This window comes from Lissotriton helveticus, chromosome 7, assembly GCF_964261635.1.
Source record: "Lissotriton helveticus chromosome 7, aLisHel1.1, whole genome shotgun sequence".
Taxonomy (NCBI): Eukaryota; Metazoa; Chordata; class Amphibia; order Caudata; family Salamandridae; genus Lissotriton; species Lissotriton helveticus.
The window spans coordinates 1,484,394,690-1,484,417,729 of NC_136068.1; the positions used below are offsets into that span (position 1 = coordinate 1,484,394,690).

A 23,040-nucleotide genomic window follows, 5' to 3' on the forward strand; every position below is an offset into this window, starting at 1 on the left:
GCAAATACACGCACGCAAAATACTGCGGAGGGGCAGGGAAAAGAGAGGCAGGCACAACGAGGCTGCGGGCAGCAGCGAGGGGAGGGGCACACACACAGCTGGTGGCCGTGCGGCGCGGGGGTGTCCTGGGAACAGGTCACAATGCCATTTATTTATGATTAAAAAAAAAAGTCATGAGCAATGCCAATAGCTCTACCTTTAATAATGCCGAGACCATTGCATTGTAAATGCTTGTTTAGGAGGGTTGTCTCTGACTGTGCTCGGAGTTAAGCTCCGCCACTTTCATGACCACGTCCCCTCGTCGAAAAAAAATATCACAAGTTGGCAGGTGTGTACCACTATCAACCTGTGCTAATACCTGGGACTGACGACAAAGCTGTGAAACGAAACTGAACTGGCTGTACTTTCGATTTCCTCCTCGGACGGTACTATAAAATGAAGGGAGGCCAATCCCTACAGCCAGAGGGTAGGCTGAGCTACGCTGCGTAGTGCGTTACCAGCAGCGGGTATAAAGACCCGCCTGCGGGCGATGTCCCTCCTACCCCTTTCCAATTCCATAGGTTCCTTAACTTAATACTTTGTTTTTAATTCTAAATATTATATACGTAATTCTTCCTCGGTGGACCCTCGGACCCTGCCCCAGTCCTCCTGGGCTTCGACCGGTCTTTCAGCGGCTCGCCAGTTTGACCTCGGACTCCACCTGTCTCATAGGTTTCCGGTGCCCTGGAGCGGACTCCGAAACAACCCATCTGTATTGCAGAGGTCTCATCCCGCCATGTTACGGTCCCCGCCCCAGCCCTCCCGGCTGCTTTGATACATTCCTGAGATCCACGGAGGTAAGACTGAGCCTGAAGCACTGGGTAGTAGGTCTGCCTTAAGACTTCTGTGAGCCGGTGGGTGTCGGGGGCCATGAACAAGAGGTATCGGCGCTCGAGGCACCAGAACGTAAAAACAGCAAGGCTTCTGGGTATTCTCAAACAGCAGGATAGCTGCTCCCAGAAATAGGGAACGGAAGACGAGTGACTGCCAATGGAGGGAAGGAAGGGGACACTCCTAGCTGATCTTGGGCGCAGGAGAGTGGGCTGAGGGGGCCCATTTGTGCTCACTGGTGAAAGGGGCTGAGACACTTCATAGAGTTTAATTGTAGCTTTTAAATGTAGCGCCCCCTTGATAGTCGTCCATGTCCAGTGCTCCCAAGTAGCGCCTTGGATCCGAAAGCAGAGGGCTGACCAGGAGCAGTGGGAGGCCGTCAGCGGGAGGGGCGGGGCATACATCGACCCCAAGTACCAGCAAAGTGGTCGGCACGTGTGAACCGAGGCTTCTGCGAAACTTTGTGGATGGGACTCTTGGGGGTGGGCCGGTGGGGACTTGGCGCGGCCAACGATGCTAAAGCCTGTTTCAAGCCTAAAGCAAACCTTAATCTACAAGGGATGCCGAAGGTGTGCGAACGGGGCTGAGGCAGTCACTCATGAGTGAGGGATGGAGCGTGGCGGTTGTTCTGATACCCATTATTTCAAAGAATGATGCGTAGACCCGTGTTGTCTTCTTTTGTTAAACGCAATCACGTACCAGTTGTTGAAGCGCATTACGGAAAGTACTGGAACTGTGATGATGATCCCGAGTGCAGTTGGGGGGGCGGGTCAGAGAGTGTGGGAAGCGGAGTCAGGGACGTATGTAAAAAAACACACAAAAAACGTATTAACTGTTTTGTGGCACGCCTTTCACCTACAGGTAGCTGAATATAAAATATAATGCACACACCTTAGATGAAAAATAAATGTAACAAATGTATCCGCGCGGAAATGCATTCTTGTGTAGCTATGCTTGGTTAGTTAATGCAATTACTTCAAATGCCAGTGGATGTAACTGGACGGTCCATACACTGGGTAAGTAGTGACTTCAACTTGTATGTATGGTGTTAGGAGGTCTTAGCCTGTGACCGAATGAAACCACTGTGCGCGTGTCATTAGTTTGAACAAGCAGTTTGAACATGCAATCGGTCTCGCCTTCGAGACCTTTATAATGATTTAGCCAGGGCTTTAAAGAGAGTCATTTTCACTCTGGATTTCCCTTCTATTTTTGAAACTCAGGAGCAGCAACATTGTCGTGGTGCAGGCGCGCAACACCCATTGGGCTCACCGGGCTTCAGCCCCCCCCCCCCCTCCCCCGTCGCCTCCTCTGTCGCCTCCTCTGCCTGGGCTACGATGACACGCACTGAAATGATTCACTAACGCGCATCCGATCCGAGAATGTGATTTTTTTAATGCTTTCTGAGAGGCCCAGCAGCCCGAGTTTAGGTGAAATCCTTGCCTGAAGGCAGGGATTTCACCTAAGCACTTTATTTATTTGTGCGATTTTCTATAGCGCGAACTTTACCCGAAGGTGTCAGAGCGCTTTACATAGGACCCAGTTTCAAACATAAGGACTGAAGGTTACAAGCGGACAAAAAATGTGCAAATTTTTGACTTGCATAAGAACCAGTTGAAAACATACGGATTTAGGATTACATACGTTATAAAAAGGTACAAACAGAAAAAATTGCAAATGTACAAGAGATAAAGTCACACAACGAGAAGATACAAATGGATAAATTCTAGGCATATACTAGTGATATCTCTATCTACTTAGGGAGGGGATACACATGGATATACTCTAAGAGTCACATAGGAATGGTAGAGAGCACAGCGGACTCCTGCATAAACTAGTGATTAGAGTTATCTCTATATACATAGGGAAGGGGTAAGACTGGATATACTCTAAAAGTCACATAGGAATGGTAGAGAGCAATGCGGACTACGGCATGTTCTAGTGATTAGAGTTATCTCTATATACAAAGGGAAGGGATACACATGGATATACTCTAACAGTCACATAGGCGACTAGTCGTTAGAGTTATCTCTATATACATAGGGAAGGGATACACCTGGATATACTCTAAAAGTCACATAGGAGACTAGTCATTAGAGTTATCTCTATATACATAGGAAGGGATATGACTGGATATACTCTAAGGGTCACATAGGAATGGTAGAGAGCACAAAGGTCTACTGCATACACTAGTGATTAGAGTTATCTCTATATACATAGGGAGGGGATATGACTGGATATACTCTAAGAGTCGCATAGGAATGGTATATGATGCAAGGTCTAAAGCAAATACCAGTGATTAGAGTTATTTCAATAAGTCAAAGAGCAGAGTTCCATAAGTGTGGATGCAGTCACAGCACAAAGGGAGGGTGGGAGAGATGCAAGGGTAAGGAGAGAAGGGAAAGCAGAAAAGGGAGAAAACATTTGAGGATCATCCACGGGGAAAAGGGGTTAAAGGGCGAGGGAATGGGAGGAGGGCTAGAGTCCAGAGAAAACTGTCCGAAAACAGCAGCAAAGTGTCGGTCAGGACAGAACAAAAGACAAGAAGTCCAGGAGAGAGGGTGGGAGCCCAGGTGGGAGATGAAGTTGGAGGCCAGCCGCAGGCGCGTGGCCATCTTGGAGAGCTTGCGGTCATCCGGCTCGGTGAGAGTGCGCAAGGTGGTGAAGGTGTTGGTGCGGTCACGCGTTGGCCGTGGGGCGTTGTGACAGCAACCGGTGGGACAGAAACAAGTTCCAGTAAAAACCAAAACAATCCAGAGGCACTGTCTTCGCAGTGTATCGGTGACCGGACTCAACCAAAGGCAGCAGCCGCCCGACAGGGGTAGTGGATCTGATCAGGAGACCTGTGCCAAGCAGTAGTAGTCACTGGCGTTGCGGGGCGCGAGGGCCAGGGTCCCCCAAAGCACGGCCCACCCCTCGAAAGTTGCTCTACCGAAGGCTGTTCGGGGCTGAGGGCAGGTCAGGCAGGTATTGCTGGGCCCTGTCGGCAATGTTGAAAGAACACAGTCCCAACCTGGGGGACAACCTGGAATCAGGCGGGGAAATCACAGGAGGAGACCACATGAAGCCCAGGCAGGTTAAGAGCAAGCCCCGCGTGGCGCCTATCTTCGCTCTGCGGTCACTGGCGGCCGCCATCTTAGGTCCAGGCAAGATGCAAGGAGGGTGGTGCGAGGGGGAGCCGCCGCAGCACTAGGGGCCAGTTGTGCGCCCCCCGCCCAGATATGTTAGCGGGAGGCTCCGCTAGGAATCAGCGAGCAGCCGGCAACCCTACCTACCGGGAGCAGCCTCCGATCGTGTGGGCATCGCGCTGGCCGCCATTTTGGTGGAGCCGTGCAGGACGAATTATGCCAGGCACTGCAGACTGCTTCAGTGAGTAGCGTTGTGATGTGATGCGGGCGGGATGGGTTTCGGTAGGCGGGATTCACGTGGGTAATCCCTGCTGAAGTGAGCCCGATCCCAGGAGCCGGGTTTCAGATCTCTCTCCCCGCGGCCATCATGTTCAATCTTCTTGGGTAGGAGATGGCCTCGGGAGAGTCACGGGCCAGACTCGCCAATGGCCGAACCCAGTGACTCCACTGGGCATTGGCCAAAGTCCTCTACGTGTCCGCTGTCCGGATACGTTAGAAAGTCCCAGGGAACAAGGGGTTTAAGGACCAAAACGGGAAACACTGACCGGGAGCTCCCGGCCGGAGCTCCTCACCGGGCAGCCATCTTGGTGTGGTACTTGTGACATACTTGATGTATTGTGAGCATGGGGTGTGAAGTGCACAGCAGGGGGAAAGGGCTGGCCAGTGCAGGTGACGCTTTTCCTTTGTAAAGGAATTTCTGCTGGCATCATAGCCCAGGGTGGGCTGTCTGTGCACTTGTATAGATGTGTATTCCATACAAGTGCACAGACAGCAAACCCTGGGCTATGACGCCAGCAGAAATTAATTTACAATGGAAAAGCCTCACCTGCACTGCCATCTCTTTCCCCCTGCTGTCTGTGCACTTGGATGGAATTCACATCCACGGCCCTGCTCACTAGATAAATGGTGAACAGGGCCATGGATCTTTCTATTTTTGCATCCAAGGGCACCCACAAAGAAGCTGAGGAGGCCCAGGCAAGGAGAAACCAGGAAACATTTGACTCACACCTATCTACTCTGTGAGACCTTCGGGAGGGGCTGGATGCCAGGACGCAGTGCTGCTGATCAGCCAGACTCCACAGTATAGTATCAGAAGAGCAGGCAGCAGTTTTTTATGTAAGTTCCAGTAACATTAAATGCATTTTTCAGCACAGCATTACCTACTGCCTGCATATCTATGTTACTGTAAATGTTGTTCTTGACTTACATACAAGGAAACGTCAAAGAGGACAGTCCCCTCCGAATATGGAAATGTACTGTTCATTTATTGGGGTGCTAGTGGGTAACTTTAGGGTTCAGGGTGGGTGTGGGTTTTAGTGTGCCAGGGAGTCATTTTAGGGTTCTGAGTGGGTTTAGGTTTTGGGGTTCCAGGGGGGTAATTTTAGGTATCATGGCGGGTATGGGTTTTGGGGTACCAGGGGTCATTTTAGGGTTCAGAGTGGGTGTGGGTTTTGGGGTGTCAGGGGGCAATTTCAGGGTTCAGGGTGGGTATGGGTTTTGGGGTGCCAGGGGGTGATTTTAGGGTTCAGCGTGGGTATGTGTTTTGGTGTGCCAGGTGTAATTTTAGGTTTCAGGGCAGGTGTGGGTTTTGGGGTGTCAGGGGGCAATTTTAGGGTTCAGGGTGGGTTTGGGTTATGGGGTGTCAGGGGGAATTTATGGTTCAGGGTGGGTATGGGTTATGGGGTGCCAGGGGGGAATTTATGGTTCAGCATGGTTATGGGTTTTGGGGTGCCAGGGGTAATTTTAAGGTTCAGGGTGGGTACGGGTTTTGGGGGGCAAGGGTGTAATTTTAGGGATCAGCGCGGGTATGGGTTTTGGGGCTCCAGGAGGGTGATTTTGGGGTTCAGGGTGGTAATGGGGTTTGGGATGCCTGGGGTAAATTTTAGGGTTTGGGGTGGGTATGGGTTTTGGGGTGCCAGGGGGGATACTTTTAGGGATCAGGATGGGTATGGCTTTTGGGGTGCCAGTGGTAATTTTAGGGTTCAGGGAGGGCATGGGTTTTGGGGTTCCAGGGGTAATTTAGGGTTCAGGGTGGGTATGAGATTTGGGGTGCCAGGGGGTAACTTTCGGGTTCAGGGAAATATTGGGTTTTAGGGTGCCATTGGGTTAATTTTAGGGTTCAGGGCGAGTATGGGTTTTAGGGTGTGAGGGGGTTAGTTTTAGGGTTCAGAGTGGGTATGTGTTTTGGGGAGCTAGGGCTAATTTTAGGGTTCAGGGCAGATGTGGGTTTTTTGGGGTGTCAGGGGCAATCTTAGGGTTCAGGGTCGGTATGGGTTATGGGGTGTCAGGGGGGAATTTATTGTTCGGGTGGGTATGGGGTGCCAGGCGGGAATTTATGGTTCCGGTTGGGTATGGGTTATGGGGTGCCGGGAGGAATTTATGGTTCAGCATGGGTATGGGTTTTGGGGTGCCAGGGGTCATTTTAAGGTTCAGGGTGGGTATGGGTTCTGGGGGGCAAGGGTGTAATTTTAGGGATCAGTGCAGGTATGGGTTTTGGGGTGCCAGGGGTAATTGTAGGGTTCAGGGTGGGTATGAATTTTGGGGTGCCAGGGGTGATTTTAGAGTTCAGGGCGGATATGGGTTTTGGGGTGCCAGGGGGTTAATTTTAGAGTTCTGGCTGGTAATGGGGTTTTGGGTGCTGGGAGTAATTTTGGCGTTCAGTGTAGGTATGGGGTTAATTTGAGGGTTCAGGGTGGGTATGAGCTTTGGGGTGCCAGGGGTCAATTTTAGGGTTGGTATGGGTTGAAGAGTTGTAGGGTTTTAAGGAAATATGTGTGTGTGTGTGTGTCATATATATATATATATATATTTTCGGTATGTTTCGTCCTTAATTCAGCATGCCCGGCCAAACAAAGAGGAAGAGACGAGACCCGTTCTTGTGGTGTTTACTTATTTATTTTGCCCAACACCAGTCTGCCATGACGCGTTTCGGCTGCCAAGAGCCTTGATCACATATATAGTGTTTATACTTACCTGTAAAATAGTTATATTTTAAAACGAAACTTTTACCACGCATATGCCTTTGTTGAAAAGGCATATTCGTGGTAAAAGTTTGCATTGTAATGGTAACGTGTTGTAACAGCACTTGAGTTGTTACAACCGCGTTGTAAAGGCATGCATTGTGATGGCATGTGATGTACTGTCATACATTTGTGCGATGCTGAAGCTGCTATCCTTTCATCCATCAATCCAACCATCCATCCTTTCTGATTTCGATTTACTCTGCCAACCTTACACCCATCCTTTTAGCCATCATCTCAGATATTTATTTACTCTACCATCCCTTCACCAACGCATCCATTCTCTCACATTTACATTTACTATACTTTCACCCTTGTATCCATCCATTCTGATTTTCTTTTACGCTGCCAACATTTTACCCATTTAGTTGGTATTTACCTAACCCACACAAAGGCCACTTTGTGTGGTTTTGCGTGGTTTAGAAACTCCAGAGTAATGAGAGGCAGAGCATTGAGCTGCCTTGAGTTACCTTGCGTTGGGAAGTCGTTCCATGGGTGGAGCTCGGGCATTCCCACACACCTGTCTATGGATTTCACGAGCACATTGTCCTCCTATAGAAGCAATTAATAATGAACTTGCGAAAAAGGGTCGTCGCCTTGAAATGGCATTGTGAAAATTGGTTATATTGTGTTCCTAAAGTGTTTTGTAGTAAAATATATTAAATTGGCCTTTTAATTCAGTACATTCTGTTCTTTTTTCATAAGACAATAGCATATAAATGCATCAAATTAACAAAAATGTGTGCTCTAATTGTTGTCCAGTTTCAAATCCAGAATTCACCATATTTTTTCTCAGCTTGACCAGAGCATTAACCGATCCTGATTATCTGCCATTTTAGCTCCGCCCCATTGATTAACATTAGCCACGCCCCTTCATTTGCCATGTTAGCCCCCCCGAAATTAAGATCTAGTTGCGCCCCTGTCGTGGTGTCACCAGGGCTTTAAGTGGAAGCGTTTTCAATATTATATAATAGTCATAATTGCTGCTTATTCATCTTATGCAACTAACAACCATTGACAACGCCAATAGTCCTTACTTGTTGTATGTATTATGTTACTTCTTGTACCATAGATCTGGATTTAATGACAGAAACAGCAAAATACAAGTCGGGAGGCACCCTATGCTAAGCACAGATTTTTATTTTACGTGTTTTAAGCCACGCCCTTATTTACATTGGCCACACCCCTACGAAGACCCCCATTTTTTATCCCACTTAACCCCTTCAACGCTCACCTGGCTGGCATGACTTATTGTCCTAACTTATCCACTAGTGAGAAGTGAGCAGTGAGAGCAGCACACCTGCATATATGCCAGCTGTCACTGCAGTCCGGAAAAAAACAGACTTTCTGTGACAGGGCACAAAACAGAGCCCGATAGCGACCCGTTTCCAGCCCCCCTTTAAAAAACTGCCGGTGCTCAGACCCGGTGAGACCCGGCCCACTTAAAGCTCAGGATTTAGGAGTGCCTCTCAGTGAACCCCGTCCTTCAAATGTGGGGGGGGGGGGGGGTGCCTGGCACTAGTCTTCGCTACATACATGGCTTGTTGCGTAATTTGGGCCACAATGCGGCCTATGTCATTGAATGGCTGGACTCTCCTTTGCCGCACCAGACACTTGTGCCCGGCATTTGCAGTGTGGTCTGTGCCCAGACTCCTTTGGAGTCAGCTATGGGCCTTTGCATGGTGTCATCGGTGCAGGTTAGACATTGAGGACAGAGGGCCATGGGTACTGGGGGGGACACACATAGGAGATGCCGGGGAATAGTTATGAAAGGAAACGGTATGAAGGGTGCGAAAAGGAGCACTGGCAAGGAGAAGAAAGTGGAGATACAACGAAAGGAAAGAGAAGAAACGCTGAGATATCTGGGGAGAAAAAAAACTAGCATTTTCTGCAGGTACCACTGGTGGAAAATAAGGAGGCAGTGAGATAAGGTGGTGTCAGACAGAGCACGTTTCCCTCGCACCTGTTGAAAAAGGTGCTCCATAGTAGGTCACAGAGTGGCTGAAAGTAGTTTCACTGAACAATGTAATGAATGCCTAGTTGTTAACATGTTGCATCATTCTAGGGGGTGCTTAACCTCATGCAAGCAAGTCCACTTTATGGCAGGGAACGAGAGGTGGAAATAAAGCTCACATGATTTTTCAAGTAAGGAAGTCCGGAGTAGCGCTTGATTCACTGTAAACAATAGACCCCCGCCCGCGTTTTATCGACCTGGGGGTCGTGCACGTCAGCGTTACCAAAAACGTGTTACATGCACCCTGCACTCAGATATTTATAGCACGTGCATTGACCTTCCAAGATATCCTGCTGGCTACCATGATGTGTCCATGCTGTTGCCCCCCAAGACTGACGAAGAGCCGTTTTTGCTCCCCAAGGAAATAACAGGCAGTTTACTGCGGAGAGAAACGTGTATTCCAAGGAGTGGCTGCTATATATATATATATATATATATATATATATATATATATATATATATATATATATATATATATATATATATATATATATATATATATATATATTATTAAATCCCTGATATATATATATATATATATATATATATATATATATATATATATATATATATATATATATATATATATATATATAGCGCTCATCAACTCCAGGCAAATCCCCAGGAATGAAAGACAGCACTCGGGAGGTTCCTTCTCACGGAGTAGTTTATTAACTACAGGCTATACCTCAGACGCGTTTCGGCGATTTGCCTTCGTCAGTGTGTGTGTCCACATGCACAAACCGGTACATTTATAAAAATAGCATTGACATCGTGCAAGGGTTACACCTCTTAATTGGCATCGACAGAAGACTAGAAACCTCACTACAAACGCGAACTCCATTTTGTAATGGTCAAATATTAACATTTGCTTAGCTCAATGCTCATGATAGATGTAATAAGCAAATGAAACCTACGGATAGGTGAGCGCGTTGTGTTAGGAGGTACAAAAATTCATTAATTGTGCTACAATTGCACTCTTTAGATACAGCCGTGGATCGGCAACAGTCCCCTGGGGATATGCAGAGCCAGTAGAGGATGTGTCCCCCTCATGCACTAGAGATACTATATCATAATTGATAAACAATCTATGTCCTCCTATGTAAGCTGACAGAAATCATCAGAGAAAAAACAAGCAAAGGCAAGAGAAGAGGAGAAGGAAGAAAGAAAAAGTACCAAAAATACATCATGTTTTGAATATAAGCATCCTATTCTTCTAGGATTCAAAGAGCCCTTTGAACCTATAATTGATCATAATACATAATGTTACAATCCTTAGATTGGCATACAAGTGCAAAATGTATACATGGTCAATGGATATTTCATCCAAGATTCATCCATACTTTCGATTTAACCATTGTCCATAGCACCTGAAGTCAATGTCTATAATTCATACAGTAATCCACAAAATTGAACAGTTGGAGATACGTTCTGTACAGTGAAATTTTCAGACAATACCTACATCATTGACCTAAATGAAATATCATTTCCTCACCACTATTTAACCCTCAAGGCCATTTCGTTGAGAGGTCTATTATATAGCGTGATTCCAGCCTGCGTAGTCGTCGTAGGTGGTCCCCTCCCCTCATGGTCTTTTTGATGGTATCAAGGCCAAAATACTGCAGCTGACTACGGTCTCTATTGTGTTTCTCGGCAAAATGCCGGGCGACTGGATAGGAAGGATCCGCTTTATCAATCGCTCTTAGGTGTTCTAGGATCCGTAGTTTGAGCATATTGATAGTACTCCCTATATAGCGGAGGCCGCACGGGCAAGTTAAACAATAAACCGCTAAGGGTGTACTGCATGTAATAAACTGCTTAATTTGCAGTTTCTTACCAGTGTCAGGTATCTCAATAGAGAGCACCCTTCTACTCCCGGCACATGCCTTACATTTGCCACATGGGTAGAAGCCACTCATGGTTCTTAAGGTGTTACTCTTTGGTAGTGGTTTCTCCAAGTGACTAGCCACCAAATGGTCCCTTAGGGATCTGGCTCTGTTGAAGGTTATGAGTGGGTGGGTGGGTGGGTAGGTCATCTTTAAGTATGTTATCTGTTTTGAGAATGTGCCAATTTTTTCGGAGCATGGCTCTTAGGTAATCAGCTCCAGTGGAAAAGGGAGTTATTAGTCTAAACTTTCCTTTACCAACTAATGCTGTCTTGGGGTCATGTCTTTTGGTCGGTTTCGCTATCAACAAGGAGTCTCTAGGGATAGCCCTTACTCTTTTCAAGGTCTTACTCAGAAGGGCTTCTCCATACCCCCTGGCCATGAATCTACACACACACTCCCTCGCTGCCACCTCAAAATCCTCCATTCTCGAGCAGTTCCGCCTGAGTCGGAGCAACTCCCCGTATGGAATACTCTTGATGAGTTGCGGGGGGTGGCTACTGCTGGCGACTAGTGTGGAATTACCAGCAGTAGTTTTTCTATGTAGGGCTGTGTGAATCTGTTCATTCTCTGAAAATACTCTTAGGTCGAGATAGTCCGCAGTTACCGGACTTACCGTCCCTGAAAAGTGCAAATTGCAATCATTCTCATTAAGTAGGTTGATGTAGGCATGTGCTGTGTTGGACGAGCCACGCCAGAAAATAAACAGGTCGTCAATATACCTAAACCAACCCTCAATCCTTCCCTCCAAGCCATCTGCCTTACAGCTCCTGGGTACCTGCTCCTCCCACCAGCCAACGAGAAGGTTCGCATAGCTGGGAGCGAAGCAGGTACCCATCGCTGTTCCAGATACCTGCCAGAACAGTTGTTCCTCAAATAAAAAAATTTTGTTGTATACACAAAATTCAATAAATTCGAGGATCATGGTGTTATGTTTAGTGAATCTTAATTGTCTTAAGTTCAGAAAGTGTTGGATGGCCTCTAGGCCCTGCTGATGGTCTATAACTGTATACAGGCTTGTAATGTCCCACACAATTAACTGGCAGTCATTATCCCAGTTCACATTTCGAATTTTGTTTAAAAAGTCCTTGGTATCCCGGACATATGAAGATAGAGTGAGTACCAAAGGGAATAAGAATTTGTCAATGAAACGGGACATGTTTTCGGTAAGACTGCCAATAGATGACACTATCGGACGGCCCGGTGGGTGTACATTATCTTTGTGTAATTTAGGTAGATGGTAGAATGTCGGTGTTAGTGGTTGGCTGTTCCGGAGAAAGAGAAATTCATCCTTGCTCAACATGTTACAGTCGTGCCATTTCCCTATAAGTTTGTCGTAGTCCCGGATACTCTCTTGGTATACGTCATTAGTGCACTTAACATAAAAGTTGGTATCAGAGAGCTGACGTAGTGCTTCATATCTGTAATAGTCTCTGGTCAATAACACCACATTCCCCCCTTTGTCCGAAGGTTTGATGATAATATTCTCATCTTTCATGAGGTCATGTAGAACAAGTTTTTGTTGCTCTGTGATGTTAGATTTCACTGGATGATTCACTTTTCTGTACTGCAGTAGTTCTTGAGACATGGCCTCACTGAAAGCATCAATTGCATCCCAGGGCATCTGTGGGATAAATATTGAGGGAGGTTTATACCCACTCTCCTCCCGATCTTGATCAATACCAAGGGCCTCTGCTCTCTGTTCCCTATTGAGCGATTCAGATGGATTATACGTGGGATTACCTTCCCGCAGTTCCTCAAAGGTCTCTAGGGCTTCTATTTCTCTGCCCGTGAGGGCATCCGTTGCAGTTATTCTGGTGCCCTTGTCTCCACTTTCCTTTAAATGCGGTCGTAATTTGAAATATTTATGCAATTTGAGCTTTCTTGTAAATCTAAAAAGATCGATGCGGGTCTGGGTGTATTCAAGTGGTGCGCTGGGACAAAAGGTGAGTCCGAGGCTGAGTAAATTATTTTCGCAGTCCGTTAAAGTTCTATTCGTTAAATTGACCACCGTCAAGTTCTGGCTTGCATTGTCTATGCCAAAATTAATTTCTTGTTGCTGCGAGTACGATTGCCCCAGTTGTTTGGCTTCGTTCTGCCTCTGCCTCTGCCCCTTCCCTCGCCGCTGGCCGCCGCCTGATCTCCTAGTCCGCCTTGATTTTTTGTTGTTTGTTGTTGTTGGGCCATGTCTGGTGGTTTCGTTTTGCCGCCACGTAGCCAGGCCCTCTTGATGACATCGAATTCCTGATGAAAAGGAGTTTTTCCACTGCCATTGTTGGTATCTGGCTGTGTTCTTTGACGTGGTTTAGCTGGTGCCCTTGTGTCTTGATGTTCATCTCCGGATTCATTTTCGGTCACATCTGACTCTGATCTTGGAATTTCGGGTGTTGGAGCAATACTGGATTGAAGTGCTAGGCGCGAAGCGTCATATTTCTTTGCATACGTTAATATGCGACCCTGTAGGTAATCGTCCTCATCCCTTTCGTACTTTTCTTGTTTTCTTGTACGAATTTTCTGTTCGTATTTTGTCAGACGAGCTTTCATCTGTGTTTTAAGCTGGAGCACCAGCTCTTTATCCGATTCTTTCTCCAGTTCATCCTCCAGAGTTTTTATTTCCTCCAGTGCTTTTTCACGGTCACTCCAAGCATATTGGATTAGTATCTTTAATGTTCCTTCCGTGTAATTGGCTGTATGCAATTCCCAGTCCGTTAGCAACTGTGGATCTGGGTTCTCATACGATGGCACAGTGTGGACTCTCAAGCCACGTGGCACTCTTTTTACCTCCACATAGCTAGTGAGGCTGGTTGCTTCCCACCACTTGCGTGTCTCGCGTTCTTGCAGTCTTTCTAGTTTCAACATCATCTCTTTTAGTTTCGTATTTTGTGGATTAGCTGGTGGCATATTTTCGTTAACTCTCTCTCTTCTGTCACGATGCTTGAATATGTCTTGTGCCGCTGTGCGGCGTTCAGTCTCTGAGAACATAGTGCCGGTTTCAATAGCGCCTTTGACAAGATGAAATCCAGGCGCATTAGTTAATGGGTAAAGCCTGTGATGCCTCCGTGAAAAGAAAACACTCCCTGACGCCCAACCTCAATGGCCGCTTCTTCGTTATGATATCCCAACAAAGTTCGCAAGGAAATAGTCAAACGACGGTCCGCTTACCCTCCGCGTCGTTTCCGATTTGACTCCAGTTGAAGACCGGGGTGAGCCGGCGTCCTCCAGGTGTCCCCTCGTACTAGACTCGGTGGGTGTGTTCCGTCTTCCAATAGACCTTCCTGCTTGCGGTGAGGCGGTGCACAGGAAACTCCTTATCCAACGCTCCTTCCCTTCGAAATCCCTTGCACTCAGGGGCGGGTGCTGTCAACGGCTCGAAGGAAACCGTGAAAATACAGCGCTCATCAACTCCAGGCAAATCCCCAGGAATGAAAGACAGCACTCGGGAGGTTCCTTCTCACGGAGTAGTTTATTAACTACAGGCTATACCTCAGACGCGTTTCGGCGATTTGCCTTCGTCAGTGTGTGTGTCCACACGCACAAACCGGTACATTTATAAAAATAGCATTGACATCGTGCAAGGGTTACACCTCTTAATTGGCATCGACAGAGGACTAGAAACCTCACTACAAACGCGAACTCCATTTTGTAATGGTCAAATATTAACATTTGCTTAGCTCAATGCTCATGATAGATGTAATAAGCAAATTAAACCTACGGATAGGTGAGCGCGTTGTGTTAGGAGGTACAAAAATTCATTAATTGTGCTACAATTGCACTCTTTAGATACAGCCGTGGATCGGCAACAGTCCCCTGGGGATATGCAGAGCCAGTAGAGGATGTGTCCCCCTCATGCACTAGAGATACTATATCATAATTGATAAACAATCTATGTCATCCTATGTAAGCTGACAGAAATCATCAGAGAAAAAACAAGCAAAGGCAAGAGAAGAGGAGAAGGAAGAAAGAAAAAGTACCAAAAATACATCATGTTTTGAATATAAGCATCCTATTCTACTAGGATTCAAAGAGCCCTTTGAACCTATAATTGATCATAATACATAATGTTACAATCCGTAGATTGGCATACAAGTGCAAAATTTATACATGGTCAATGGATATTTCATCCAAGATTCATCCATACTTTCGATTTAACCATTGTCCATAGCACCTGAAGTCAATGTCTATAATTCATACAGTAATCCACAAAATTGAACAGTTGGAGATACGTTCTGTACAGTGAAATTTTCAGACAATACCTACATCATTGACCTAAATGAAATATCATTTCCTCACCACTATTTAACCCTGACCATGAGGGGAGGGGACCACCTACGACGACTACGCAGGCTGGAATCACGCTATATAATAGACCTCTCAACGAAATGGCCTCGAGGGTTAAATAATGGTGAGGAAATGATATTTCATTTAGGTCAATGATGTAGGTATTGTCTGAAAATTTCACTGTACAGAACGTATATCCAACTGTTCAATTTTGTGGATTACTGTATGAATTATAGACATTGACTTCAGGTGCTATGGATAATGGTTAAATCGAAAGTATGGATGAATCTTGGATGAAATATCCATTGACCATGTATAAATTTTGCACTTGTATGCCAATCTACGGATTGTATCATTATGTATTATGATCAATTATAGGTTCAAAGGGCTCTTTGAATCCTAGTAGAATAGGATGCGTATATTCAAAACATGATGTATTTTTTGTACTTTTTCTTTCTTCCTTCTCCTCTTCTCTTGCCTTTGCTTGTTTTTTCTCTGATGATTTCTGTCAGCTTACATAGGATGACATAGATTGTTTATCAATTATGATATAGTATCTCTAGTGCATGAGGGGGACACATCCTCTACTGGCTCTGCATATCCCCAGGGGACTGTTGCCGATCCACGGCTGTATCTAAAGAGTGCAATTGTAGCACAATTAATGAATTTTTGTACCTCCTAACACAACGCGCTCACCTATCCGTAGGTTTAATTTGCTTATTACATCTATCATGAGCATTGAGCTAAGCAAATGTTAATATTTGACCATTACAAAATGGAGTTCGCGTTTGTAGTGAGGTTTCTAGTCCTCTGTCGATACCAATTAAGAGGTGTAACCCTTGCACGATGTCAATGCTATTTTTATAAATGTACCGGTTTGTGCATGTGGACACACACACTGACGAAGGCAAATCGCCGAAACGCGTCTGAGGTATAGCCTGTAGTTAATAAACTACTCCGTGAGAAGGAACCTCCCGAGTGCTGTCTTTCATTCCTGGGGATTTGCCCGGAGTTGATGAGCGCTGTATTTTCACGGTTTCCTTCGAGCCGTTGACAGCACCCGCCCCTGAGTGCAAGGGATTTCGAAGGGAAGGAGCGTTGGATATATATATATATATTTTTTTTTTTTCAAACCGCAAAAAGAAACCGGAAGCCATGAAATCCTAATCTGTCTCTCTCTTCTCTATCAATTTGCAGTTCAAACATTGTTCATGTCAGTGTTTTCGATTGCCTTCCATATAAAGTGTTTGACAATTATACTGCAGTGCTGATGTTGCAATGGCATGGGCGGGGATCGAGAGGCCGATCCCGCTTTTTTTAAATTTAAAATTTGTTATTTGGATAATCCGTCCTTTCTGTTTCAATTGTACCTTTTTATTATTTCTTCAAACAAAAAAATGCATTCCGCAAGAAGGTAACTTCGAAACGTTCCAAAAGTAAAAATAATAATAATTTAATTAAATTGGAGGTGGCAACTCTACCAACCTTGCTGGTCGGCCACATCTTCTACAACCTCTTACATAGACCGGTGAAAAAATGCACCCCATCACAGGACACGCACAGACTGGTTGCGTAAGAAAACAAATTTTTATAAATTGAATTATGTAGGCAAAATACTCAATGCAAGTTCATAGTCTTAAGTAAGCGGGGCCCTTCCAAGTGACAGCGTAGACTCTCAAAGACTTTCAACTACCACAGGCAGGTTTAACCCTATTTGTGCAAATCTCATTTCTATGAGTATAAGAAACATGCCCACATCCCATTGTTGGCCACGTGGTTGGGTGAGAGTTTACCAGTGATGTTGTCTGCTCCTCTGAGAAAAGTGACCCAGTTAACCCAGCCCTTGAATGTTGCTTTGGCTGTGTTTTTCCAGTTCGCTAATATGGTTTTGACTGCTGCGGTAAGTAGGAGGTCTATTAGGTCTCTGGCTTCTTTACTTTCTAAGTCTGTCGCCATGAATGCTGTGGCTAGACCAATTAACCCTGGTTGTATGTTTTTCCCTATGGCAGTGTTGATGAACTCACTCACTTTCCTCCAGAAAGTCCTCACTTTGGGGTATTCGAAGATGAGGTGTTCTAGGTCCCCTTTCTTCTTGTGGCAATTCCAACAGGTGTCGCTATTCCTTATGCCTGCTTCTGCTAGCCTGGCAGGAGTCCAGAAGGCCTTATGTAGCACGCTTCTCGGGGGGCTCACAGAACTTACAGTGAAAACCAGCCTATGCAGAGAATGCAAGCAGAATTTATGTAACCAAGAACGCGCCAAGAACCCCCCCCTGCATTACTACTGTACTGTATTGGAAATTTATTTTCTCAATAAAAACTTTTGAATTAAAAAAAAAATACTATGCAATGAAGTAGATAATGTATAACCCACAAAAAGGGGCACTTCCCTCTCGCCTCCCTCATCAGCTATAAATATTGTCCCTGAAGCTTTGAGAAATGTAACTTCGCAAAAGTGCATAGAATGGTAGACCATTTTCTCATATTTCTTTGAAGTTATTTGTCTTAAAATTGAGTTCTGATTTATTTACTTATTACTAGGCCCACTGTCCTGTGTTATAGTCTAAACTGTTTAAAAAATCTGATCACTTTCCGTAGATTATTAAAGGGAGAGGTTTGACTTCTGCTGACAGGAGACCTCGATTCTAGGAACGTGAGGGCTTGGTATCATTCCCTGAACCTCATCTCAGCCCCAAATATAGCGGGGTTGCCTTACATCCCTCCAGCTTATAAATTAGGAAAGTGTCAAACTGCTCACAGTGTCCTGAAGGTCTGTTCACGGCAGTAATTAACAAACGAGGAAAAGAAATCCTAGAAAGTTGTCGCCAAACACACTGAATGACTCTTATGTCTAACAGCAGATAGGTGGCGTAAACCTCCAGGGCTGTCGAATTTGGACCCGTAAAACAGGGTTGGAGTCTCCGCGTCGGTAAAACTTTACTTTTAAAGAAAAAAAATAGAATGTAAATACATGACTAACAATGGCTGGAATGCTGATAGGGGAGTACAACAACCACAAGGGAAGTTCCCAGACACCTCAGAAGGGTGGAGTTTGCCCTTTATAGCTAAAAACAAAATATCTCGGATCAGCACATGTGGTTTGAGAAGGTCACATGTTTAGCTCCATAAATGGAGGCTAGCCATTGGAACAGAGATGCGTCACTCATTCCCCGAGCATATTCGTGGGCGTTCGCGCGATTTCTACTCATCCCGCCCCCTTGCTATCGTCATGAGGCGGTGGGCGGTGTTTTAAAAATTTTTTTTTAAAGCTTTCTTTTCGCCATTTTGTAAGTGTCGTTTTCAGGGGTGGGTTGCGCGATGTCCCGCTGTCCGTTCCCGCCCCCCTCACGCTGTCCGTGAGCCCGTTCCTGCCCCCCCCGCTGTCCGTGTGCCCGTAGGTGCTTGTTGGCAACGGCCCATCATTGGCTGCGCACGGGGAAGGGCGGGGGGCAGCGGGTCACGGCGGCGGTGTGGTTTCGCCGTGCGAGTGTGTCACACAATTACAAAAAATCCGGGAGTGCCGTGTCAGTTTTGTGCTCTTCCCTCAGGTCCTCCCCTGCCCGGCTCCTCCGCATCCTCCTCCACCTCATCCACCCTGGCAGAGCAGACCCCCTCCTTGTCCTCTGCCCCGGCGGGAGCCAATGGTGGCCGGAGGGCGCTGCTAGGCAACGGCACGGCCGGGGGCTCCTACTCCCAGGGAGAGCTGGTGCCCGAAGCACTCCTGCCCCAAGGCGGCTCCGGAGAGCCCAGTGCACCCGCCGGCGGTGAGTGCTGCCTGCATGCATACGTGCCTCGTCTGTGCTCTGCTGGGGGTTGCCTGCGCGCACTTCTGGGGGGAGGAGGGGAGTGCCTGCATGCATTCTCTACTTCTGTGCGCCGATGGGGGTGTGCGCCTGCATGCTTGCCTCGTCTCCGTGCTGCTGGGGGGTGCCTGAGTGCACTTGTGGGGGGAGGGGAGGGTGCCTGCGTGCAGTACCTCTGTGCACTGCTGAGGTGTGTCTGCATGCTTGCCTTATCTCCGCTCTGCTGGGGGGTACCTACCTGATGTACCTCAGTGCACTGCTGGGGGGGGGTGCCTGCATGCACTTCTGGGGGTGGGTGAGCCTGCATGCATGCCTCGTCTCCGCTCTGCTGGGAGGTACCAGCGTGCACTTCTGGGGGTGAGCCTGCGTGCATGCTCTACTTCTGTGCACTGCTGGGGGTGTGCGCCTGCATGCATGCCTCGTCTCTGCTCTGCTGCGGGGGTGCCAGCGTGCACTTCTTGGGTGGGGGGTTGTGCATTTCGGGGGGTGAGCCTGCGTATGCAAGCACTACCTATGTGCGCTGTTAGGATATGTGTATGCCTGCCTGCTCTGCCGCTGTGAACTGCTGGGGGATTGTGTCTGCATGCTGTACTTTTGTGCACTGCTGTGGGTGTACACCTGCATGCTGTACCTCTGTGCAGTGCTGGGGGTGTATGCCTGCATGCTGTACGCCTGTACCTCTGTGCACTGCTGGGGGTGTACACCTGCATGCCGTACCTCTGTGCACTGCTAAAGATGCGTGCCTGCAAGCACTACTTATGTGCGCAGGTGGGAGTGTGTGCCTGTCTGTTCTGCCGCTGTGAAATGCTGGGGTGTGTCTCTGCCTGCTCTGCCATTGTGAACTTCTGGGAGTGTGCGCATATCCGCCCTGTTTCTGCGACCTTCTAGGAGCGTGCCTGTCTGTTCTATATCTGTAAAATGATGGGCGCGAAGCTGCTTGCTCTACTTACATGTACTGCTGTGAGGATTACCTACCTGCTGTATCTCCGTGATTTGTTGAAACGAGTGCCTCTCTGTTCTACCTATGCGCCCGGCTGGGAGGTGTGTTTGCCTGTTCTATATCGGGACTCCTAGGAGACCTGCCTAACTGCTCAGATATGTGCCTGCCTGCTCTATCTCTGTGAACTAATGGCATGGGAGGCTAGTCTGTCTTGTTTCCTGATGGACAATGTTTCTGTATCCCAAGGGCCGTGTACATCCCGATGTGCTGCAAAATAAGTTTGAATCCCAGCTGTGGTGCAAATTGTGTACTAAGGGGTTGTGTGCGTGCCTGGGCGTGTGTGCGCATCTGTGTGTGTTTGCCTGTGTATTTGAAAGCATCTTTGTGTGTGTGTATGTGTGTGTGTGTTTGCCTGTGTATGTGAAAGCATCTGAGTCTGGGGATGTGTGCATCCCTATGTGTCTGTGCCTATATATGTGTACGCATCTGAGTGTGTGTGCGTGCTCTGCTCACCTACCCAACTGAAGATTTCAACCTGCCTCAACTCTCCCGGGACATAGCCCCCTGTCTTGTGGATATTAACTAAAGGTACGCCATGCAGCGCTGGAGGCATTTGCTGTGCTGGCCTCGTCCATGGGTTCAGATAAAGCCAGCCTCTTCAAGGCCGTGGATATGGTGGAACTTAATGAGGAGGGGAATGGAGTGATGCATGCAGTCCAGGCAAGGCTAGCCAGAAAAACCCTTCCCAAACTTGATGCACAAGGTCTAGTAGACTATGCCACCCCTCTACCTACCTCTGCTCATGGAAGAGGTGCTCACATTCTTCCATGAGCGGACTCAGACTGGCTTCTGTCAGGATGTAGGACTCAGAGTGCGCACACTCCCAACGGTGACTGTGCCCTCAGGCGTCATGGATCCTACAATGACCTACTGCTTCTGGCTGATCCCACCGTTGGTCCCAGGAGGGTGTTAAGCGCAGGTAAAGGGAAAAACAAACTGCCTTGGGAGAATGATTCCGCTCCAGTAGTGGGAGTTCAAGCGAAGGATTCCCTATATGCCAAGGAGCTCCAACAGGTAACTGTGATTTCTTTAATGAGTGTGTGTGGCTGGCTCTGGGTGTGTGTGTGTGGCTGGCTCTGGGTGTGTGTGTGTGGCTCTGAGTGTGTGTGTGTGGTAGTAATTGCTGTCTGCTGAGCGCGTCCGTAGGGTACAATAGGTCTCACATTTGCAAGAGATTAAGCTAATAGCAATGTAAATGACAATGCCATTTATTTATCTGTTTTCAAAACCAACACATAAATACAAATTTTGTCATTTACAATGCCAATAGCTCTAACTTTTCCAAAGGCGAAACCATTGCATTGTAAATGCTTGTTTTGACCTCTGCAGCCACAACGACATGACACAGTGTATGGAAAAGGCCACACCCTATGTCTAATCTAGACCCTTCTTAGCATGGCCAAAGGTTGAGTGTAGCCGGCTCTGGGCTCATGAAGAGTGAATGCACTTTGTACCCAATAAGCACACCCTGCCAATATGCCCTTCTCTGCATACATAAAACTTTACATAGGGCATTTTGGAACCATGATTAGTAGGCACACAGAACTACTGTAGGGCACGTTCTGCATCCAGAGCCCACTGTTAATATACAGCGATTACTGAGGCCATGGAATTTGGGTAAAAGGTATAGCCTAAGAGTGCAATATATGTTCAGAACAGTGGTCGAAGTGGGAAATAAAAAGTAGGGGAACTGTGGGTGGAGAATTAGGGGGCGGGAATAACCGAAGATTGGATCAGTGGGCGGAGTCAGGGGTGTGGTTAGAAATCGCAAAACATACCAATTTTTTGTACGTTTAGCATTTCACTGACCAGTTACAGCTTATAACGTTATTTAATTCAAACAATGGATAAACATGTTTATTTGAGGTTTAATTCAGGAAAAAGCAAATACTCTTAGGGAATACAGGTTTATGCAAAGCATGCAAAATATAAGCAGGAACAATGGCATGGGCACAAATTCAGGATGGTGTGTGTGAAAATTCAGGACAAGGTGTCAAAATTCAGGACAAAAATTCAGGACAGGAGGTCAAAATTCAGGACATAAATTCGGGGCAACAGGTATGCTTTGCAGACAAATCAGAGGATGTCATGCAATAGTATATCAATAAATAGGCAAGAAACATAAGTACAAGTCACTTCTCCTACCCCGTCACTGCTCCCTCCCTGTCATTTCCCCTGCCCCGTCACCACTCTTGCCCGTTCACCGCTCCTGCCCATTCACCGCTCCTGTCCGTTCACTGCTCCTACCCATTCACCACTCCTGCTCATGCCTAATCACTGCTCCTGCCCAATCACTGCTCCCGCCCAGACACTGCTCCCTCGTCACTTCTCCTCCCTCGTCACTTCTCCTGCCCCGTCACTTCTCATGCCCCGTCATTTCTCATGCCCCGTCACTTCTCATGCCCCGTCACATCTCCTGTCCGTCACTTCACCTGCCCGTCACTTCTCCTGCCCGTCACTGTTCTTGCCCCATCACCGCTCCTGCCCCGTCACCGATCCTGCCCCGTCACCGTTCTTGCCCAGTCTACTGCTCCTACCCATTCACCCCTCCTACACCGTTTACCGCTCCTACCCATTCACCGCTCCTGCCCCGTCACTTCTCCTGCCCCGTCACTTCTCTTGCCCGTCACTTCTCTTGCCCCGTCACTTCTCCTACCCCGTCCACTGCTCCTGCCCTGTCCACTGCTCCTGCCCCGTCCACTGCTCCTGCCCTGTCCACTGCTCCTGCCCCGTTCACTGCTCCTGCCCCGTTCACCGCTCCTGCCCCGTCACTTCTCCTGCCCCGTCACTTCTCCTGCCCCGTCACTTCTCCTGCCCCATCACTTCTCCTGCCCAGTCACTGCTCCTGTCCTGTCACTGCTCCTGCCCCGTCACTTTTCATGCCCCATCACCGCTCCTGCCCCGTCACCACTCCTGCCCCATCACCACTCCTGCCCCGTCACCGCTCCTGCCCATTCACTGCTCCTGCCGTTCACTGCTCCTGTCCGGTCAGCACTCCTGTCCAATCACTACTCCTGCCCCGTTCACTGCTCCTGCCCCGTTCAC

At 47.4% G+C, this 23,040-nt stretch overlaps 1 protein-coding gene across 2 annotated transcripts in view; it reads left to right on the forward strand.

The window, feature by feature from the left end:
- Positions 1-432: 432 nt before the first annotated feature.
- Positions 433-23,040, forward strand: part of LOC144770405 (sacsin-like) — a 435,405-nt gene continuing 412,797 nt past the window's right edge. Inside the window, exon 1 of one of the 2 annotated variants that reach the window (XM_078654913.1) lies at positions 433-836. The gene's annotated coding sequence lies outside the window, so the exon portion shown is untranslated. The remainder of the gene's footprint in view (positions 837-23,040) is intronic. The other variant, XM_078654915.1, reaches the window with a different exon arrangement.